At 41.9% G+C, this 23725-nt stretch overlaps 1 protein-coding gene across 2 annotated transcripts in view; it reads left to right on the top strand.

Annotated features, from left to right (window-relative positions):
* Positions 1-23725, top strand: part of PACS1 (phosphofurin acidic cluster sorting protein 1) — a 158209-nt gene that overhangs the window by 32949 nt on the left and 101535 nt on the right. The window contains exon 1 of one of the 2 annotated variants that reach the window (XM_007170983.2): positions 4228-4276. The exons of the other annotated variant lie outside the window; for it this stretch is intronic. The gene's annotated coding sequence lies outside the window, so the exon portion shown is untranslated. Of the gene's footprint in view, positions 1-4227; positions 4277-23725 lie in introns of those variants that run through there. 2 annotated transcript variants of the gene reach the window in all.

Genomic DNA, 23725 nt, shown 5'->3' with positions numbered 1-23725 from the left:
AGAATAGAACTCTTGATTCTCCCCAGAAGTCCAAACCTCTTTTTCCTCCAATTTTCCCCATCTCAGTAAATGGTACTACCATCCACCTAGCTGCCCAAGCCAAACACTTAGAAATTATCCTAGATTCTTCTTTTTTATTCCTACTACATCTAATCCGTTAGCAAGAGCTATTGATTCTACTTGTAAGATATCTTGAAATCATCCCCAGCTCTTCTCTTTTCTTTGCTTTCCCTGTTGCCCAAGCCATCACCACCTGCATCATGCAGTAGCTCCCTAACTAATCTGCTTCTCCTCTTTCCCTTTACAGTTCTTCTCTACACAGCCAGGGTGATGTTTTTAAAATGCAAATCTGATTATTTTACTCCCCTGCTTAATAGCCTCCAGTAAAACCCAGACTTCTTGGCCCATAAGATTATTTGGCTTGGCCTCTGCCCGCCTCTCCAGCCTCATCTTTTACCCTTGTTCACTACATTTCTTTTTTTTTTTTAATTGTTATGATTATTTTAAATATTTATTTATTTATTTATTTGGCTGCGTCAGGTCTTGGTTGCAGCACACGGGATCTTTCGTGGCGGCACATGGGCTTCTCTCTAGTTGTGGCATGTGGGTTTTTCTCTCTCTAGTTGTGGCACGCAGGCTCCAGGGCGTGTGGGCTCTGTAGTTTGCGGCACGTGGGCTCAGTAGTTGTGGTTCGCGGCCTCAGTAGTTGTGGTGCGCGGGCTTAGTTGCCCCGAGGCATGTGGGATCTTAGTTCCCCAACCAGGGATTGAACCCGCGTCCATTGGAAAGTGGATTTTTTACCACTGGACTGCCAGGGAAGTCAGTCCCTCTTTCACTACATTTCTATCACACTGGCCTTTCTGCTGCTCCTAGATGAGGAGAAGTTCAGTCTGTCCTTAGGGTCTTTGCACTTGCAGTTCTCTTTGCCTGGGATGCTTTTATCTTAGATAGTCACATGGCTGTCTCCTTGGTGTCATTCAGATCTCAGCTCAGATAGGCCTTCCCTGGCTGCCGGATCTGAATTAGATACCCATGCTTCTAGCCACTCTCTGAATATGTTACTTTTAACTTTTTCTATTTTGTATCCTCTCTGAAATTGTTTCTTTTATTTTTGTATATCTCCCCTTCTGCAGTCCTTCCCCTCAAAAAAGATTCTAAGTTTTACAGAAGAGGGATTATACTGTCTTGTTCATTACTGTGTCCCTGGTGCCTGAACAGTCCCTGGCAAACAGTAGGCCCTTAATATATGTTTGTTGAATAAGCAATTGCTTTTCCCATTGCACATAGGGCCAATGTAAGAATGGGACTTGTAAGAGATATGGGAACATATGTATATGTATAACTGATTCACTTTGTTATAAAGCAGAAACTAACACACCATTGTAAAGCAATTATACTCCAATAAAGATGTTTAAAAAAAAAAAAAAAAGAATGGGACTTGTGGTGAGCTGAGAGTATATGGACAGTGCTGAGGTAGAAAATGAAAGGAATGAAAAGCTCCTGGTGCCTTGCATGTTCATCACAGATTTAGTCATAATAATTCAAAACTGGAAACAACCCAAATGTCCATCAACAAATGAGTGGATAAACAAATTGTGGTCCGTACAATAGAATATTATTTGGCCATAAAAAGGAGTGAAGTACTGATATGTGGTACAACATGGGTGAACCTTGAAAACATTATGCTGAGTGAAAGGAAGCCAGACACAAAAGAGCACTACTTATCCTTTCATTTCTACGAAATCCTAGAAAAGAAAATCTAATCTGGAGTGACAGAAAAGTAGTTAACCCAGGGTGAGAGTGGATTGACTGGAATGGGTCACAAGAAAACCTTTAGGGTTTTGGAAATTTTTATATCTTCAATATGGTGGCAATCACACGGGTGTATAGATTTGTCAAAATGTATTGAAACAAAATTTAAATGGGTCCATTTTATTATATGTAGACTGTATCTCAATAAAGTTGATGAAAAAAACTTGTGGTGCCTGCATTTAAGAGCGCTTTGGATTTCTCTTGTCTTGTTTACCTGCCTGTTTCTTGGGCAGATGACTTTTAAATTTCAAGATCCCCTAGTCACCTGTCGACTCATCCTAGACATGCTGGCATTCCAGTTCATGAATCAGTACCAGCATCCTTTGGGTCTCTTGTCCTCTATCTCTAGTTGGCAAAGTATCTTTTTAATTGTAGTGCTGTTGGTTATTTTCAGATGTGCTGTTGGAATTTGCCATCAAGGCTAGTTGGATTTCTTTTTTCTTTTTTCTTTTTTGGGGGCACACCCCTTGGCTTGTGGGATCTTAGTTCCCTGACCAGGGATTGAACCCAGGCCCTTGGCAGTGAAAGCATGGAGTCCTAACCACTGGACTGCCAGGGAATTCCCTTTCTTCCCTTTAATTCATAGAATCATCTAGTCCCTTTTCTGTTATTAAGTTTTTTTTAATATACAAGCGATATGTGAATGATGTGAAAAATTTCTCCAAACTCCCCCTCTTCTCTCACCCTCCCCAGGTGAAATAATTATTAAGAATTTGGCATATATTCTTCTAGATCTTTTTCCCAAGTATTTAAGTACAATATATGTACAGGTTCACGTAAATGTTTTACATAAGCAGAATCACTATGAGTTGTTCAGTTTGCTCTTTTCCTGTAACAAAGGTGTCTTGGAGATTTTTCCATTTCGTACTTGGACGTCTCTCTCTTTCTTTTTCATGGCTGTGTACTATTCCATAGAATTGACAAAACACAGTTTATTTAACTAATCCCACTAGGTGGCTATTTAGTTTGTTTCTGATTTTCACTTTAACAGTCAATTGAATTTAGACTAATGTAAATAATTTGTGTTTTTAGGGTTTTTCATTTCTTTCTTATTCAGTTATGTAATTAACCATACTACATTTTCTAAGCTTATTGGGGTGAGAAATACCTCACTGATGTTGTAAAGTTGGAACGACACTGTTTGAAGACCTTTACTTTGAAAGAAAAGGTTGAATATAAGTTCTCTGTGCTTGTGGGTTTTATTTATCATTGTGTCGTCAGCACTTTCTTTTAAGGTGTGTTTATAAAGCAACAGTAGTTACAAAATTGTACTACAGTTTTTATCTGGCTAGTTCGAAAGAAGCATACATCTCTAAGGATCAGAACCAGGACGATACAGGAAGTCAGCCGTGGGTTGTAATGGTTGCTCTAGGTTAGTATTTTCCCATTGAGCTGGAGTCAAGCCTACGTGAAAAATGTTTTTGTCTCCCTTTTTTTTCCAACTTGAAATCCTGTTAATACACATCATTGCCGTGGAACTTTCTGTCATTGACCAGCTGTTGCTGGTTTATTAGCACTCGAAATATTAAAAACAAACCCACAAAAACCCCTGTCTCTTCCCGTTTTCTTGCTCTGTATGTAAGAAGATGCACATATATGGATAATTCTGATGTTTAAGGAGATTTAGGAGGTTATATTTTAAGCAGATGGGTTTGAGTGTCTCAAAACCCTCATGATACAAGCGCATTTCCTCCGCTCTGCTTTCGGGCCAGCGCTGGGGTTGGGGAGCAGGCTGACGTTTGTGTGACCACCCAAGAAGGGCCCAGACTGCCTTCCGGTGAGGTTTTGACTGCTGCCTAGTTATGAAACAGTCTGAGGACACCGCTTCTGTCGTATTAACTGACCTTGTTGTTAACCTCACCTTCCCTCCCCACCTTTCTTTTCCTGGTTTCTGGTTTGCCTTTCCAATCTGTTATCACACTACAGCATGAAGGCGTTGCAGTTGGTAGAAATTATTACATTTCTCTGGACCTTCGAGTTGTCTTGGCTCTGAGCTTCCTTCCTCTTAGGACTTTGTGAGACAAACAGCATAGGCAGCCTGTCGTGTCTGAGGGTTTACATTCTTGTTAACCTTTTAATTTACTGTGAATAAGATGAATTAAAATTTTTTTCCCTCTATTTAAGAGTTGCCTTGGCAAGAAGCTGGAAACCCTAGAACCTTGTTGCCAAGGAGAGTGTGGCTATTTGTTGTGAATGAGTTGTCTCTTATCGTTAGCGTGCAGCTAGATACCTTCAGTGGGAAAGAGACGGAAGGCAACGCAACAAAAGCTTCAGAGGGCAAAGGGTAAAGTGAAGGGAGAGTTAATAAGCACGAGACCTGGCCCATGGATTTTGTTCAATGACTAACCTGGAGGCATTTGACTTCTCTACCTCACCTCCCTTCTTCGCCCTCAGTCAGTAGATATTAAGTTTATTGTGGAGGCATGAAGTTGCCTTTATAAAAGGTTTCCAGTGCTACTAAGAAGTAAGTAAACCTGAAGTCTTGTGTATTATCTTGCTTAAGGATGACAGATCCTAGTAGAACTGCCTGTGATTCCCCAGAGAGTAATAGCTCATAGGAGACAAGAGGTTTATTTACTAATTCAGAATATATTTATTGGGCATCTGTTAGCTACCAGGCATTTTGTAGGTTTTGGAAATAGAGTGGTAAACAAAATAGATAAACTTCCCTGCCCTCATGGGAACAAGGTTCTAGTTGGGAAGACATCTACTAAATAAGAGAACAGAAGTGAAATATGCATAGCGTGTTAGATAGTGACAAACGCTAAGCAGAAAAAATAAAGCAGGGAAAGGAGACAGGAAGTGTCGGGGGAGGTAGTGTGGGCTAATTATTATAACTGGTTTCCTTTTTTAAACTACACATACTATCTTATGTATTCGAAAACATTGTTCTGAGCAGGGCTCTGCTGGCTTCTCAGGACTGCCAGAGGGACCCCCGGCACAGAGAAGGTTAATGATCCAGCAGTACAGGGTCATCCACCCGACCATATGTTTATTTCTCTTTTATGCTTTATGTGATAATGATGAGGTAGACTTTTCCATGTTGATTTTCATGTTATATCTGGTAATTGTGGCTTTTCAGGTTTTCTTCAAACGATTTGAAGCCATCATTTGTTTTTTTTTTGTTTTGTTTTGTTTTTTAATTTATTTATTTTATTTTTATTTTTGGCTGTGTTGGGTCTTCGTTTCTGTGCGAGGGCTTTCTCTAGTTGTGGCAAGCGGGGGTCACTCTTCATCGCGGTACGCGGGCCTCTCACTGTCGCGGCCTCTCTTATTGCAGAGCATAGGCTCCAGACGCACAGGCTCAGTAGTTGTGGCTCACGGGCCTAGCTGCTCCATGGCATGTGGGATCTTCCCAGACCAGGGCTCGAACCCGTGTCCCCTGCATTAGCAGGCAGACCCTCAACCACTGCGCCACCAGGGAAGCCCCATCATTCGTTTTTGAGGCTAGTGTTATAGGACAGTAGCTTTTTTTTTTTTTTTTTTAAAGTACATTTTTTTTTTTTAACTTATTTATTTATTTATTTATGGCTGTGTTGGGTCTTCGTTTCTGTGCGAGGGCTTTCTCCAGTTGCGGCGAGCGGGGGCCACTCTTCATCGCGGTGCACGGGCCTCTCACTATCGCGGCCTCTCTTGTTGCGGAGCACAGGCTCCAGACGCGCAGGCTCAGTAATTGTGGCTCACGGGCCCAGTTGCTCTGCGGCATGTGGGATCTTCCCAGACCAGGGCCCGAACCCGTGTCCCCTGCATTGGCAGGCAGACTCCCAACCACTGCGCCACCAGGGAAGCCCAGGACAGTAGCTTTTGCATTTGTGTTCTGCAGACCCCCAGGGTTCCCCGAGCCTTTCCGGAGACTCAGTGGTCATTTTAAATTTATGCTTGGATCTTTTTCATGCAGATTAGTCTAAACAAGTTAGTCCGATGCCTGGTTTGAGGGAGGTATAAGTATAGAGAATAGATGGAGGGGTTGGTGCATATTTATAGGGCATAAACAATATAGATTGTTAACAGATGCAAAAAGTAGCTGAACCACTGATTTAACTCCTTAGGTGTATGTCATGGAACCACTGTCAAGACTTTGTGCTGATATCTAGTGTCTGTATAAAGATAAGAGTTTCTGAGCTTATTCCTCTTTTATTTTCCTTATCACGCTTCCCCCCGCTATTTTTGAGCATCCACATCGGCTAGGAATACAGATTTAAAAACAAGCAAAAACATATACAAATGATTGATTGAATATATTATGGTAAGTGTTAGGATAGAGATAGACCCAAGTTTCAGTAAGAACACAAAAGTGGGACACCTCCCCCAAGTGGGAGTGGGGGATGGCCCAGGAAGGCCTCCTGAATCAGTGAATCCAGAACTGAGTCAAGAAAAAGGCCGTAGCCTTGCTTTGTTGCAAACTGCTTTTCCTTTGATCACTTCTGCCTTTTACTTGTTTGTTTTAATGCAGGGTCAGCATATGCCCTCTGGCCCACTACCTGTTTTTCTATAGCCTGAAAGCTGTAGCTTTTTAAATAGTTGGGAAAAATCAAGAATAATATTTCATGGCATGTGCAAATTATATGAAATTCAAATTTTTGAGTCCAAATATTAAACTTTATTGGAACATCACCAGGCTCATTCGTGTATTGTCTGTGGCTGCTTTTTTCCCTCACTAACGTGCTTTTAATGCCCTACTGAAAGGCAGGAGGCTGTAAAAATGATGGTGGTGAAAAGGAATGCATGAAATCCTGTTATCTTCTGTTAGCTGGTTGCAAGTAATGTGCACAGGAAATGTTTGAGGCGTCTCTTGTCCTGTCTCCCACCGAAACATGATGCATCCATAGCTCAAGGCACGGTGACAGGCATTTACATATATCATTCTTGTTTTGTCTGTTTTATGGGGAAATTATTAATATTTCTCCAAAAAAAAGTATCTGGTATGAGTCAAAATGATTACAGACTGTGCTTGCCTCAGAGTAGGAAATCTGGGGTTCACTCCCAGTTGTGCTGTAAGCTAGCCAAAGGACCTAAGGAAAGTCCTTTACCCTCCCTACAGGTCTCTTTAAATGATAGGGTTGATTGGTGAATAAACCAGATAATCTCTAGGCTGCTTGGTGGAAGGAGCATGCACATCGGCGTCAGACAGACCTGTGTGTACATCCTGGCTCTGTCACTTCCTACCCGGGTGACCTTGAGCAATTGATGTAAACTCTCTGTGCCTTAGTTAGCTCATCCAAAAGCGAGGCTGTCAGAATGAAGTGAGCACTTGTTCTTAAAACTCCTGGCACTAATAAATGTTTAATCTGGTATAACTATGATAATTATTGTCAGTCTGTGAACTCTCACTGTACATTATGAGACATTTAAAAAAGCAAAGATCTCCCAGCAGTTTGTTTTAATGATTTATTAATAGCCCACCAACTGTGACTTAGTACATTTGCATTTTTGCTGAACGGCTTCCGAAAAAACTGAGTTCTTTGAACCAGGACTTTCCCTAACTGATAAAATTTCTGCTCATGTTTTAACTGGAATTGGCACATAGACTGTTTATCTTGCCTTGTAAACACATTCAATGATAATTTCTATGCTTAAAGCAAATGATAGTGGGGAAAAGAGATTTCGTGTGTCATATCATCTTTCCTCTGTCTTAGCTACTTTCTTTTCTTTCCACCCATTCTCAGTAATTGATTGAGTTGTTTAATTCATAAGTTTAATTCTCCTTAGGAAGGTTAGTTTTGATGAGGCGACTTAGAAGTTCTAGTGTTTGCTTAGCATAATTTTTGATGGTTTAGAGGTAACGTAATTCTAGAGACAGTATTGGAATATCAGTCAAGACACTGCATTTTCTGTCTCTGAATAATTTTCATTTGATATTCATTTTAAAAAGTCTATTGAAAAGGGCTTCCCTGGTGGCACTGTGGTGAAGAATCTGCCTGCCAATGCAGGGAACACAGGTTCGAGCCCTGGTCCAGGATGATCCCACATGCTGCGGAGCATTTGGGCCCGTGTGCCACAGCTACTGAGCCTGCGCTCTGGAGCCCGCGCACCATAACTACTGAAGCCCGCGCGCCTAGAGCCCGTGCTCTGCAACAAGAGAAGCCACCGCAATGAGAAGCCCGCACACCGCAGCGAAGAGTAACCCCCGCTCGCCGCAACTAGAGAAAAGCCCGCGTGCAGCAGCGAAGACCCAGTGCAGCCAAAAAAAAAAAAGTCTATTGAACACTAATTATATACTTTATTTTAAACAATCTCAATGTATGAAATATTTGTGTTTATGATTCGCTTAATGAAAAAGATATGGGATTCCTTAAATAGCCAGCTTTCCTAGTAGGATCAAGATAATTATTTGAATTACATACAGCTATATAAGATCATGTCAATGCACAGCGAGCTAGACAAGGATTAGACTGTGGTTAAGAGCACAGGCTTTGGAGTCATGTAATACAGCTGCAGTTCAGAGCCTGGCTTTGCCATTTGCTAGCTGTGTGTGATCTTACCTCCTCGTGGGAGTAATAATGCTCAGGGTGGTTGTGAAGATGAAATGAAATTATACATGTGAGGTACTTAGCATGGTGCCTGATGTACAGTGAGTGCTTCCATCATATCCATTGTTATTGGATTATTTTAGGGATCTTTACAACATATTGCTATCTCTGAATATCGAACTGAATCTTGCTGTCTCTCAAGCTTCATTTATCTCTGTCTGATCTCAGACTCCAGCCATAGTGAGCTCGTGGGGTAGTTCCCCTAAAATTCCATGGCCGCTTTCTTCTCTAAAGATATACGTAATGCTCTGTCCGCCTAGGACACCCTTGTCCTCAGTTCTTTTCCTCCCAACTTCCTTGTCCTTCAGGGCTCTGTTTGGGGGATTCTCCTCCATGAAGCCTCCCCCCGACCCACTGTCTTGTGCTTCCATAGAGCCCCGTGCACACCTCTGTCCGCCTCCTGCATTGTGTTGGAAGGGACTGTTCATTTGCAGTCTCTCAGACCGTGAGCCTCTTAAGGGCAAGGTGTTCTGCTCAGCTTTGGAAATGCCGTGTGGCGGTGGACAAGAAGGACCTGTTCTCAGGGCATGTACATCCTGTACATTTGGGGAAGACAAATATTTAAATAATCGTGAGTACACACAGTGCTTCAGTAGAGCATTGCATGCAGTGGAGTGTAACAGGAGCTTTGGACCTTGTCTGGACACATCAAAGAAGCCTTTTTCTAAGGAAGTGATGTTTCTGTTTTATTTTTTTTTTAAATAAATTTATTTATTTATTTATTTATGGCTGCATTGGGTCTCCGTTGCTGCACGCGGGCTTTCTCTAGTTGCAGTGAGCGGGGGCTACTCTTCGTTGCGGTGCGTGGGCTTCTCATTGTGGTGGCTTCTCTTTGCTGCGGAGCGTGGGCTCTAGGCTTGCGGGCTTCAGTAGTTGTGGCATGCGGGCTCAGTAGTTGTGGCGCACGGGCTTAGTTGCTCTGTGGCATGTGGGGTCTTCCCGGACCAGGGATTGAACCCATGTCACCTGCATTGGCAGGCAGATTCTTAACCACTGCGCTACCAGGGAAGTCCCGGAAGTGATGTTTATTCAAGTTGGAACCTGGAAGATGTGTAGGAGTTAGCGAAGGGCAGAAAGGGGAGAGTTCCAGGTGGAGAAAAGTGCATGGATGGGGTGACTTTGGCCAGTTACTTAGCTTCTCTGTGCTTCAGTTTTCTCATTTGTAAAATAGGAATAGTGTGACTGTTCTCAGAGGATTGTTGCAGACGTAAGTACTGTATGTAAAGTCATCATCTTCTAATGAATATTTCTGAAATGAAGCACAATCAGTTCATACAGGCCAGTTTCCAGGTCCAAGTTTATTCATTGAATTGTTAAACATATGGATTCACTTACTGTATTTTTCCTCGTAACCTTGCTCTTTACCTGTCCCAAAGCCTTTCTCATGTTTTAATGACAAGAATGGGGTATTTCGTTTTGCTTTCTTGTTTGTTTGTTTTAATTAAAGAGATCCAGTTCTGCCTTTCATTGCTGCACGCGGCTAATGGTGTGCCCAACCTTTTAGGTCAATAAGTGTCATCGGTTGGAATGCTTTTACCTTCAAGAAAAACAGAAAAGCCAACTCAGTGACTTAAACACGCAGAGAGTATCTCAGGTAACAAGAAGTCTGAGGTCGGGTGACTCCGAAGCTGCTTAATTCAGCAGCTGGGGAGCCACGTTCATTTTTCTTCTTCCTGCCCTGCCATCCCCAGAACACCGGGTTGTCCTGGCTGCTCCCGGGGTCTCAGGTGGTCTGTCGCCGTTCCAGGTGTCACAGATGGACACCAGAATATCCAGCTGAGGAAGAGGGGCCGTTGTTTTTCCTTGTCTGTCTCTTTATCGGTGGACTTCTGGGTTGTTTTGGCTATTATGAGGGAAGCTGCTAGAAGAAAGGAAATCAAAACCTAGGTGGGTTGATTTACCAGCTTCACACAGCCGGCTGGCTTGACACAGCAGTATGGCCTGCAGGGGAAAGCACCAGACCAGGAGTGAGAGTTCCTTGTTTGGGCATTACTTTGCCCTGGACTGCTAGTAATCAGGGTGTTTCCTTCTCCCGAAACACGTTTGTTAGTCACCACAGGGTTCCCAGCGGAGCACTGACTGGAAACAGACTCAGGACATGCAACCAGGTAACCCCTGAACAAGTAAATCCCAGTGGAACCAGAAAACTGGGTCTTGCTTTCCTTAATTGGAGCCTGACTTAGAATCAGATATTGAACTGGAAAGGAAGTATTAGCCATTAGAAAAAGAATTTAAATTACTGGTCTGTCCATATTTAGAATTTCTTGGAATCATTTCCACTGTATGTAACACTGAAATCCTTTGTGGTTGTCTGCTGCAAAAATGGATCTTTGACCTGGCAGCTTTAAATGTGTTTGACACCATTGGGAATTTTGAGAATTCTTAATTTAATCTGTGCTTGTCCAGAGGTGGGGGCCAGGATGAGGGAGAACTCGATCCTTTTGTACTGAAGGTTATGCTGTTTGTAAGCAGAGACCTGTGCTTCTGGAACTTATGTTACCAGGCAGTAGTTACTGGCATAATAAGTATCATATATTCTAACTTTTACTTCTGGAGGCAGTAAGAACCAGCCAAGCACGGAGATGAGTAGGAGGTGGCTGGCAGTGGAGGGCCCTGTAGCTATTAGTGCAGCATCGTGCTGCAGGTGGCTGAGGGTTTATCAGAGTGGGAAAAAGGGAGAGGCCCCAGTCGTCCTGCCAGTAACTCTGGCTTCCTCCGCATGGCTCAGTAACAGTGGGCCTCTCCCCTGGACTTGGGTGAGGTTGGAATGTAAACTTGCTTTCCTTTTCTCCATCCCAAGTGTCCTAGGTTATCTCTTTAATTTAACTGATTCTTATTCTCCTTCGTGATAACTTAGTTCTTGTCAAGCAGGGACTTGCCCTGCCAAAGAGAGCAGGAAGGTCACTTTACCGGGCCCTCTGGTTCCTTGTGTAAACAGCATCCACAGCCCTTTCCCTCAGACACTCAGATTGTTTAGTCTCACGCATCTCCCTGAAGGGAAGGAGGAGGCATTAAAGTAGAAACACATGCAACTCAGCAGGTTTCTCCGAACGACCAGTGATCTCTGATTTCTCATGGTAACCTTCCACCGATTCACTCTTCATATTTCTTCTCTGCACCTCCGTTTTCTGGTCGGTAAAATCTGGATGTCGCTGGCTCTGGAGGAAGGTGGTAAAGAGCTGATGAAGGAGGCTGGACCTCATCAGAGATAGAGAAGGGCCTTTCCTCAGCAGAGAAGCGTATGGCGGTCACTCTTGCCTGGGTGATACCTGTGTGCAGAGCCAGTGTTGAGGGTGGAGGAGAGGCCTAAGACTGCACCTCTCCTCTCAGGGAGATAAGACATGTGCAGAAGATGGACGTGGCAGCGTGTGTTCGGTGTGTGACTTCAAGTAAGTGATACGTGGATATGATGGATGGAACCATCTGAGACAGTGACTCAAAGCCTATTTTTCCTTTGTAGGAACACCACAGTCCAGAATCAATCTGTTAAAATGGGGGTCGATGTCCTATACTTTTATACTTTTCTAAATTATATGAGTCTTATAAACTATCATAAATGCTTTTCTTTTCAATTAGTTGAGGAAAAGACTATGGTTTTCAAAACGTGAGACAAAGAGAATATGGGACATGATATGTGCCTCCTGATAGAGGTCCACGATACCGCCCATAATGTAGCCTTGCCAGCTATAACAGAACCTGAATTTGTTACAACTTCTAGATCTTATTACAAATTTATAGGGAATACAAGGGACAGAAACTTGGTAAATGTTTTTTAGGGAAGCAGTCAGCAAATTCCAAACTGCAGGTGCTTTATAGGACAAACTAGTTTCTTCAACAAATAAATTATAAGGGGGGGGGGAGAAAAGATGGAGGGGACACCTATAGATAAAAAGGGACTTAAGAGATGAATGAATCAATAGTAATATATGGATCTGATTCAGACAAACATAATGAAGGAAAAAATGTGAGGCAATCTGGGAAATGCAGGTACTGACTGATTATTTCATGGTATTGAGAAGCTTATTGTTAATTATTTTAAGCATGAAAATGGTATTATGGATATGTTTTAAAAGAATATCCTTCGGAGATATATACTGAAGTATTTATATGTGAAGAGAAATAATGCCTGGGATTTTCTTCAAAATAATCCATGCAGGGGCGTGGCAGGAGTATAGATGAGACAGGATTGGTCATGCATTAAAAATCATTGAAGCTGAGTGTTGGGTAAATCACTTTCATTATACTCTTCTACTGTGTGTGTGTGTGTGTGTGTGTGTGTGTGTGTGTGTGTGTGTTTTAAATTTTCCAAATATTAAGTGAACCTGTTTTTATATTAGAAAAAGTATAAAGATGGGTATCTTGACAGAGGGTCATCAGTGGTTGCCTGGAGCCAGGGTGGAGGGGTGGACTGATTGCATAGAAGCATGAGGGAACTTTTGAGGTGATGGAAATGTTCTACATCTCGATTGTAGTGGTAGCTGCATTCATTTAAACTCATCAAACTGTTCATTTAAAAATGGGTGCAGGCAGGACATACTTAAAGTGATGAAAGGGAAAAACCTACAACCAAGATTACTCTACCCAGCAAGGATCTCATTCAGATTCTATGGAGAAATTAAAACCTTTACAGATAAGCAAAAGTTAAGAGAATTCAGCACCACCAAACCAGCTTTACAACAAATGCTAAAGGAACTTCTCTAGGCAGGAAACACAAGAGAAGGAAAAGGCCTACAATAACAAACCCAAAACAATTTAGAAAATGGTAATAGGAACATACATATCGATAATTGCCTTAAATGTAAATGGATTAAATGCTCCAACCAAAAGACACAGGCTGGTGGAATGGATACAAAAACAAGACCCGGACTTCCCTGGTGGCACAGTGGTTAAGAATCCGCCTGCCAATGCAGCGGACACGGGTTCGAGCCCTGGTCTGGGAAGATCCCACATGCCACGGAGCAACTAAGCCCGTGCGCCACAACTACTGAGCCTGTGCTCTAGAGCCCACGAGCCACAACTACTGAGCCCGTGTGCCACAACTACTGAAGCCCGCGTGCCTAGAGCCCGTGCTCCACAGCAAGAGAAGCCACCGCAATGAGAAGCCCACGCACCGCAACAAAGAGTAGCCCCCGCTCACCGCAACTAGAGAAAGCCCGTGTGTAGCAACGAAGACCCAATGCAGCCAAAAATAAATAAATAAATAAAATTAAAAAAACAAAAACAAGACCCGTATATACACTGTCTACAAGAGACCCACTTCATTCAGACCTAAGGACACATACAGACTGAAAGTGAGGGGATTGAAAAAGATATTCCATGCAAATGGAAATCAAAAGAAGGCTGGAGTAGCAATTCTCATATCAGACAAAATAGACTTTAACATAAAGCCTATTACCAGAGACAAAGAAGGACACTACATAATGATCAAGGGATCAATCCAAGAAGAAGATATAACAATTATAAATATTTATGCACCCAACATAGGAGCACCTCAATACATAAGGCAAATGCTAATAACCATAAAAGGGGAAACTGACAGTAACACAATCATAGTAGGGGACTTTAACACCCCACTTTCTCCAATGGACAGATCATCCAAAATGAAAATAAATAAGGAAACACAAGCTTTAAATGACACATTAAACAAGATGGACTTAATTGGTATTTATAGGACATTCCATCCGAAAACAAAAGAATACACTTTCTTCTCAAGTGCTCATGGAACATTCTCCAAGACAGACCATATCTTGGGTCACAAATCAAGCCTTGGTAAATTTAAGAAAATTGAAATCGTATCAAGTATCTTTTCCGACCACAATGCTATGAGACTAGATATCAATTACAGGAAAAAAAATGTAAAAAATACAAACACATGGAGGCTAAACAATACGCTACTAAATAACCAAGAGGTCACTGAAGAAATCAAAGAGGAAGGCAAAAAATACCTAGAAACAAATGACAATGAAAACACGATGACCCTAAACCTATGGGATGCAGCAAAAGCAGTTCTAAGAGGGAAGTTTATAGCAATACAATCCTACCTCAAGAAACAAGAAAAATCTCAAACAACCTAACCTTACACCTAAAGCAGTTAGAGAAAGAAGAACAAAAAACCCCCAAAGTTAGCAGAAGGAAAGAAATCATAAAGATCAAATCAGAAATAAATGAAAAAGAAATGAAGGAAGCAGTAGCAAAGATCAGTAAAACTAAAAGCTGGTTCTTTGAGAAGATAAACAAAATTGATAAACCATTAGACAGACTCATCAAGAAAAAAAGGGGGAAGACTCAAATCAACAGGATTAGAAATGAAAAAGGAGAAGTAACAACTGACACTGCAGAAATACAAAGGATCATGAGAGATTACTACAAGCAACTATATGCCAATAAAATGGACAATCTGGAAGAAATGGACAAATTCTTAGAAAAGCACAACCTTCTGAGACTGAACCAGGAAGAGATAGAAAATATAAACAGAGCAATCACAAGCACTGAAATTGAGACTGTGATTAAAAATCTTCCAACATTGGGCTTCCCTGGTGGCGCAGTGGTTGAGAGTCTGCCTGCTAATGCAGGGGACACGGGTTCGAGCCCTGGTCTGGGAGGATCCCGCATGCCGCGGAGCGGCTGGGCCCGTGAGCCACAGCTGCTGAGCCTGCGCGTCTGGAGCCTGTGCCCCGCAGCGGGAGGGGCCGCGATAGTGAAAGGCCCGCGCACCGCGATGAGGAGCGGTCCCCGCACCGCGATGGAGAGTGGCCCCCACTTGCCGCAGCTAGAGAAAGCCCTCGCACGAACCGAAGACCCAGCACAGACAAAAATAAATAAATAAATAAATAAATAAATAAATAATTAATTAAAAAAAAAAATCTTCCAACAAACAAAAGCCCAGGACCAGATGGCTTCACAGGTGAATTCCGTCAAACATTTAGAGAAGAGCTAACACCTATCCTTCTCAAACTCTTCCAAAATATAGCAGAGGGGGGAACACTCCCAAACTCATTCTGTGAGGCCACCATCACCCTGATACCAAAACCAGACAAAGATGTCACAAAAAAAAGAAAATTACAGGCCAATATCTCTGATGAATATAGATGCAAAAATCCTCAACAGAATACTAGCAAACAGAATCCAACAGCACATTAAAAGGGTCATACACCATGATCAAGTGGGGTTCATCCCAGGGATGCAAGGATTCTTCAGTATACGCAAATCAGTCAATGTGATACACCATATTAACAAATTGGAGGATAAAAACCACATGATAGTCTCAGTAGATGCAGAAAAAGCTTTGACAAAATTCAACACCTATTTATGATAAAAACTCTCCAGAAAGTAGGCATAGAGGGAACCTACCTCAACATAATAAAGGCCATATATGACAAACCCACAGCCAACATCGTTCTCAATGGTGAAAAACTGAAACCATTTCCTCTAAGATCAGGAACAAGACAAGGTTGCCCACTCTCACCACTATTATTCAACATAGCTTTGGAAGTCTTAGCCACAGCAATCAGAGAAGAAAAAGAAATAAAAGGAATCCAAATTGGAAAAGAAGAAGTAAAACTGTCACTGTTTGCAGATGACATGATACTATACATAGAGAATCCTAAAGATGCTACCAGAAAGCTACTAGAGCTAATCAGTGAATTTGGTAGAGTAGCAGGATACAAAATTAATGCACAGAAATCTCTTGCATTCCTATATGCTAATAATGAAAAATCTGAAAGAGAAATTAAGGAAACACTCCCATTTACCATTGCAACAAAAAGAATAAAATACCTAGGAATAAACCTACCTAGGGAGACAAAAGACCTCTATGCAGAAAACTTTAAGACACTGATGAAAGAAATTAAAGGTGATACAAACAGATGGAGAGATACACTATGCTCTTGGATTGGAAGAATCAACATTGTGAAAATGACTCTACTACCCAAAGCAATCTACAGATTCAGTGCAATCCGTATCAAACTACCAATGGCATTTTTCACAGAACTAGAACAAAAAATTGCACAATTTGTATGGAAACACAAAAGACCCCAAATAGCCAAAGCAATCTTGAGAAAGAAAAACGGAGCTGGAGGAATCAGGCTCCCTGACTTCAGACTATACTAAAAAGCTACAGTAATCAAGACAGTATGGTACTGGCACAAAAACTATGTTGATCTATATTAAAATATAGATCAATGGAACAGGATGGAAAGTCCAGAGATAACCCCACGCACATATGGTCATCTTATCTTTGATAAAGGAGGCAAGCGTATACAACGGAGAAATGACAGCCTCTTCAGTAAGTGGTGCTGGGAAAACTGGACAGCTGCATGTAAAAGAATGAAATTAGAACACTTCCTAACACCATACGCAAAAATAAACTCAAAATGGATTAAAGACCTAAATGTAAGGCCGGACAGTATAAAACTCTTAGAGGAAAACACAGGCAGAACGCTCTATGACATAAATCACAGCAAGATCCTTTTTGACCCAGCTCCTAGAGAAATGGAAATAAAAACACAAATAAATAAATGGGACCTAATGAAACTTAAAAGCTTTTGCACAGCAAAGGAAACCATAAAAAAGACGAAAAGACAACCCTCAGAATGGGAGAAAATATTTGCAAATGAAGCAACTGACAAAGGATTAATCTCCAAAATATACAAGGAGCTCATGCAACTCAATATCAGAAAAACAAACAACCCAATCCAAAAATGGGCAGAAGACCTAGGTAGACATTTCTCCAAAGAAGATATACAGATTGCCAACAAACACATGAAAAGATGCTCAACATCACTAATCATTAGAGAAATGCAAATCAAAACTACAATGAGATATCACCTCACACCGGTCAGAATGGCCATCATCAAAAAATCTACAAACAATAAATGCTGGAGAGGGTGTGGAGAAAAGGGAACCCTCTTGCACTGTTGGTGGGAATGTAAATTGATACAGCCACTATGGAGAACAGTATGGAGGTTCCTTAAAAAACTAAAAATAGAACTACCATCTGACCCAGCAATCCTACTACTGGACATGTACCCTGAGAAAACCATAATTCAAAAATCGACATGTACCACAATGTTCATTGCAGCACTGTTTACAATAGCCAGGACATGGAAGCAACCTAAGTATCCATCGATGATGAATAGATAAAGATGTGGCACATATATACAATGGAATATTACTCAGCCATAAAAAGAGACGAAATTGAGTTATTTGTAGTGAGGTGGATGGACCTAGAGTTTGTCATACAGAGTGAAGTAAGTCAGAAAGAGAAAAACAAATGTCGTATGCTAACACATATATATGGAATCTAAAAAAAAAAAAAAGTTATGAAGAACCTAGGGGTGGGACAGGAATAAAGATGCAGACGTAGAGAATGGACTTGAGGACACGGGGAGGGGGAAGGGTAAGCTGGGATGAAGTGAGAGAGTGGCAGGGACTTATATACACTACCAAATGTAAAATAGATAGCTAGTGGGAAGCAGCCGCATAGCACAAGGAGATCAGCTCTGTGCTTTGTGACCACCTAGAGGGGTGGGATAAGGGAGGGTGGGAGGGAGACGCAAGAGGGAGGAGATATGGGGATATATGTATATGTATAGCTGATTCACTTTCTTATAAAGCAGAAACTAACACACCATTGTAAAGCAATTATACTCCAATAAAGATGTTTAAAAAAATTTAAAAAGCATAAAAAGGTGCTCTGAAAAAAAAAAAAAAGTTGCGTTTCGGGAATTCCCTGGTGGTGCAGTGGTTAGGACTCAGTGCTTCCACTGCAGGGGGCCTGGGTTCGATCCCTGGTTGGGGAACTAAGATTTCACAAGCGTGGCCAAAAATAAATAAATAAATAAAAATAAATAAAATGGGTGCATTTTATTGTATATAAATTATACTGTAATCAAGCTGACTTAAAAATCAATTAAGAATGAATAAGAAGGGTTTTCCCGTTTTGTACATATAGGGTCAAATGGTCATTTCAGAGGTTAATGCTACCTAGCACTGCCAGGAACAGGAATCATCCGACTTGTGCTGCATCTCTTTTTTCCCCCCACTTAAAATGAACTTTTATCATTTGCATTTCTGATTTTGCTGTAGCATCTCTGAGTTTCCTTGCAGCCATAAAGTCGACTTGAATTCTGTGATACGTTTGTTCATGTGTCTGTCATCCAAATGGACATGCCTTTTGATGCTAGAATAAATGATGCTGGGAGGGACATCTAGCCATAGCCAGTGAGCATTAATTGAACATTCATTTAGCTACATTGTAACAGTCAAGAAGGTTCAGTTGAGTTCTAATTTTGGTTTATTTTTCATCCAGTCTACCAAGCAACAAAGCGGTCGGCCAGTCAGCATTGACTGAATGTATTCTTTGCAGCAGCCACTGTGCTGAGTCCTGGGTTTATGAGGGTGAATGCGATCTAACGCTCAGGGTGGGAAGCTCGTCGTGATGCATGTAGTTGCAGCGGTGTGATGAATGCCGTGATGATAAAGGTGGGTGCAGGATACAGCGGGGCTCCGTTTGCACTGTGCCCTGGTGCCTGCCCTCCTCCCTCCCGGCTCCCTTAGTCGCCTGTTAAGTCAGATGAGTCAACTGACAGAATGTCAGGCAGTTTGGGAAAGACAGTTGGAACAGATGAACATTCCTTTTGCCCTGTAAAATTTGTTGTTTTTCCTTTTAGATCTCAAGTGCAGAGCTGAATTTATCATACGACATTGTACTGACATTGCAAGACCACTCTCATGTTATTATTTCTCATTATTGTCATTTTCCATCTCTTCTCCCATTCCCGGTAACTTCTTCTATAATGTGTTGAGCATTTATCCTTGGATATGTTTGTATCCTTGTATGATTTGTTTTATAAATTTATATTAAATAATATTATGTCATATTTCTCATTTTGATCCTTTTTTCATTTAAAACTACATTTTTAAGTTCTGTCCATGTTGTTGCGTTTCTATATTGCGTTTAGCTCCTTTATTGTATTTTATCACTAGCATCTACCGCATATTATTTATCTATTTCCCTAGTGATGGACGCCTAATTTGTCCTCCAACTCCCTGCACCACAAACAAGTGTTCTGATGGAAATCCTCACATGTTTCTTCTTAGGGACTTGAGCAAGAGTTTCTCCAGCTAAATACCAACAAGTCTAATTGTTAGGTCCCAGAGTATACTCACATTTAATTTCACTAAGTGTGGCATGACTGCTCTCATTATATTCCCACCACAAAGTGCAGCACGCGGTATCTGACTTTCAGACTTTTGTCAGTTTGGCGAACGTAGCGTGTTATTTTAATTCCTGTTTCTCTGATTGCTAGTGAGGACGAGAGTCTCTGTGTATACTAGTCTTTGGATTTTCCTTTTATGGATGACCTGGTCATATCCTTTTCCCAGTTTTCCAGTGAAGTTCCTTATATGGTCTAGATATTAATCCTAAATCAGTTATAAATGTTGCAGCTGTCATCTCCTGGCCTTACCCATCTGTTAACTTTGCTCATAGTGTCCTTTATTCAGCAGAAAACTTACATTTTATGTTTTATTTTATTTTATTATTATTATTTTTGGCTGTGCCTCGCGGCTTACGGGATCTTAGTTCCCTGACCAGGGATTGAACCCGGGCCCCCTGCAGTGGAAGCGCCGAGTCCTAACCACTGGACCGCCAGGGAATTCCTGAGAAATCCTACGTTTTAGTATGTCATTTCCTTTGGTTTTTCCAAATATAAAGATTTGTGCTTTTTGATATCTTAAGAAATCTTTTCCCATCCTCAGGTCACTAAGAAATTACCCTATATTTTCTTCTAATTAGAAGAAACACATTAGGCTTACATGTGTCTCTTAAATTTGCATCTTCAGTTTGATTGTTGCATCTCTAAATTTGTATACCCACTGCCTACCTCATAGATCCATCTGAATATCTAATAGATACCTCAGACTTAACATTGCTAAAACAGATCTCTTTATTTTATCCCTTTCCCATTAAAAAAAAAAAACCTCTCCCAGTCTTTATTCATCTAAGTAAAAGGGCACCACCATCCACCCTTTTGCTTAAGCCAGCAACCTAGGAGGCCTCTTTGCTTCTTTCCTTTTTCATGTTCCCCCACAGCCAATCCATCAGCAAGTCCTAAACATTCTAACTCCAGAATAGAGCACAAATCTGTCGCTGTCTTTTCAGCTCCACCCACTGCTGCCCTAAACCACATCACCATCATATGTCCTCTGGAGGCTGGCGGTGGCCTTCCCGCCGGCCTCCCTGCTTTCAGTGTAGCCTCCCCCCAGTTCATCAGCAGCCAGAGGAACCTTTCACAAACACCAGTCAGAGGGTGTCACTTCCCTGCTTAGAAAAACCTCTGATCATTTCCAATCACAGAATAAAATGCAAACTCTGTTTACCTTAGCCTTAGGACCAACACGACCTATCCTTGTGCATCCATCTAACCCCACCTCTTGTTCTGCTCCAGCCAAACAGGTCTATTTTTTGTTGCATACTGAGCCTGTTTCTTCCTCGGGGCATTTGCGTGTGACCTGGAATGTTCTGCCGCTAGCTATTTGCGTGGCTGGTTCTTGTCTTTCAGTTCTCAGCTTTATGTTACCCCCTCAGTGTAGCCCTTCTTAACCACTCAGTCTGAATCAGGACCCTTGCCCCACTCTCCTGTCTGTGTCATGTTTTTGGTAGTCATTGTTACTCTCCCATGTTGTGTTATTTGTCTGTTGTATATATTCATTGCATCACTACCTCACCCTGCTTTTCAGCTAGCTTTACAAGAGTAGGGCACCGAGTCTCTCCTTCACGGTTGTATTGGTATTTGCAGCTGTGCTCTAGATATGGTGGCAGTTAGGGCATCTGTTTTGAATGAATGAATAGGCTTTCGAGGCAGCGTCTCTTGCAAAGTTGTAAATGGCCCGTGCGCTTCCGGCTGGAGGAGTTGCTCTTTGCTTCTCAGTGAGAGGAAGGCAGCTGTCATTTTAGAGCCTTCGATGAGGATCTGGCTCTACCACTTACTGGTTTTGAGGCCTTGGGCGAGTCACTTGTCTTCCCTAGGTGTGTTCAGTCATTTATAGAATGGAGATAACACATATCTTATTGGTGTTTGGTGAGGAATAAATGAAATTACATGAGAACACCTAGCAGGCACCTGGCAGTGTGTGCCCCCTACCCTCTGTCTCAAAGCAAAGCTGCCTCCCTGAATTCTGAAAGCTCATTCCTTTCTCTGGGCCAGCTCCTAAACACCAAGCATCTGATGTAAAAACGATATTTCTAAGGAATTCCCTGGCGGTCCGGTGGTTAAGATTCTGGGCTTTCACTGCCAAGGGCCCAGGTTCAATCCCTGGTCGGGGAACTAAAAGAAAAAAAAAAAGAAAAAGATATTTCTAACATGTAGTTATGTTATATAGCCAATATTATTAAAATTGCACAGATGAATAATTATTCCTATTCCACTGTGGGAACAGGGCAAAGCAGTCAGTACCCAGGGACATCACCTAAAGACAATTTGGGGGCACTCCGTGTAGTCTAAACTACTACACCAGCTTTTGCCCTTTCTGTCCGTTTTCTATGTTCTCCATTTTTATACTCTCTTCTCTCCTCTCTGCACGGACCCTCAGCCTTCTTTCCTCTCGGCCTCTTCTTTGGCTTCTCTCGTGGCTGCTGGAGGCCTCACTGTTGACTGACTCTTACGGTTAAGGATGCTATCAACCCCAGTACAGATCATCGGAACAGCCAGTATGTCTCATGGTTTGTAATATAAAGTAATATAGGTCAAGAGACGTCTTGGAAAGATTTTGCCTGCCAGCAGGTTTGAGGGATGAGGACCACACAAAGTAGCTTCTGAAGGAACAGATTTGCTTGTATGTGTTATCCAGGCTCAGATATTTAGCAGACCTCTTTGTTAAATGTATCTTAAAGCAATACTTTCTGCCTTTTTAAAAAAAAATTGTGAATCTCTGGCATCTAATGGAAAAAAAAAAAACTGGACCAAACAGGTATACCAGTAATCTTTGTCCTGGTTAAGTGTGATACCGAGTGAGACATTTAACTTCCTAGTTTTTCAGCCGCCTGTGAAATATACCCCATGTTTATTCACCTTTCTCAGAGATATGAAAAGCTAGCTTTAACATATCTGTGAAACATATCTATCCTTGAGGTCACTGCTCCAGGCCTCTCACCCCTGCCCCTGCCTGAAATCCCTATTCGCTTAATTCCCCTGCACCGCAGCCTGGGTCCGAGGGGCCTCAGCACGCTGTGTGCTGCCCTGGGATGGTTCAGGGTTCAGGGCATCAGGAGCTCCTTGAAGAAATTTCTCCAGCTTTCCCTGGCATTCCTTCCTTCTGGATACCAAATGACACTGTCATTGCCCTTTCTGATTTGGATAAGCAAATACAGAAACAGATGGCAGATAACTGGTTTTGTTTGTTTAAATTTTTTTCTCGATTACCTGGCTATGAAAGCATTTCTAAAGCTTGATAGATTAGTATAGCTTTCCAGTTTGGGAATATGCTACAACTATCGGAAGTCCTGTTAGAGATGTCTCCCTGCCACCTGGAGCGGCTGAGTTGTCCTGGCTGATGGCGCCCCCTGATGGCCGGTAGAGAAACTCGGCCACGGTGTCATCTTCCTCTTTTCCCACCTTCGCGGGGGATTCTCTCCCTACCCCTATACACACTTTTATTCTATCTTGCATTTTAGATAATTATGCTTCAGATAAGCCTTCTTGCCTCTTCTTTGGGCTTCTTATTTACTGCTCTCTTACCTCAAAAGCATCTTATTTCTTGTCCTCACTCATTCTTTTCATTATACTTTTTTTTTTTTGCATACTTTAATTTCAGAACAAAATGAACAAAAAGCTATGATACACAGCATTCAACCCTCATGTCAAAGGTGGAAAGGGATAGGGTTTGAGGCCCTTGTATCCTGCCTTAGACAGAAGGACAGAAATAAAACCACTAGCCGTCAGCAGAGGGAACCAGGTGGGCCAGGACTACTGGGCCTGCTTCTCAGGGAGCCGTGGGGATCTTTTCATTATACTTTTGAACTAAAAACTTTCCCCCATCACGGCTAAAAAGCACTCGGTGGCATGTCCTTATTAAGGCAAAAAGCAGCACCAGATTTTGAAGTGAAATTAGATGCCACAGTAAATAAAGACTCACTGTTGCCAACTTCTGGAGCTCTTGAGAGATACATTAGGAGCTCCCTTCAGAACCTTAACAGATTTTTGTTCCCCGTCTCAGCCTTCTTCAACTACATTTGCTTTGTCTTAAGTATTAGAATTCAAAGTAAATAAAACAGTTCTTCCATTTTATAGCTACTTTATTTATTTATTTTTGGCTGTGTTGGGTCTTCGGTTCGTGCGAGGGCTTTCTCTGGTTACGGCAAGTGGGGGGGCCACTCTTCATCG

Source organism: Balaenoptera acutorostrata, chromosome 9 (assembly GCF_949987535.1).
Source record: "Balaenoptera acutorostrata chromosome 9, mBalAcu1.1, whole genome shotgun sequence".
NCBI classification, from domain to species: domain Eukaryota; kingdom Metazoa; phylum Chordata; class Mammalia; order Artiodactyla; family Balaenopteridae; genus Balaenoptera; species Balaenoptera acutorostrata.
Note: the sequence above shows the minus strand (reverse complement) of the source record. Positions and strands in the feature narration are given on the sequence as shown.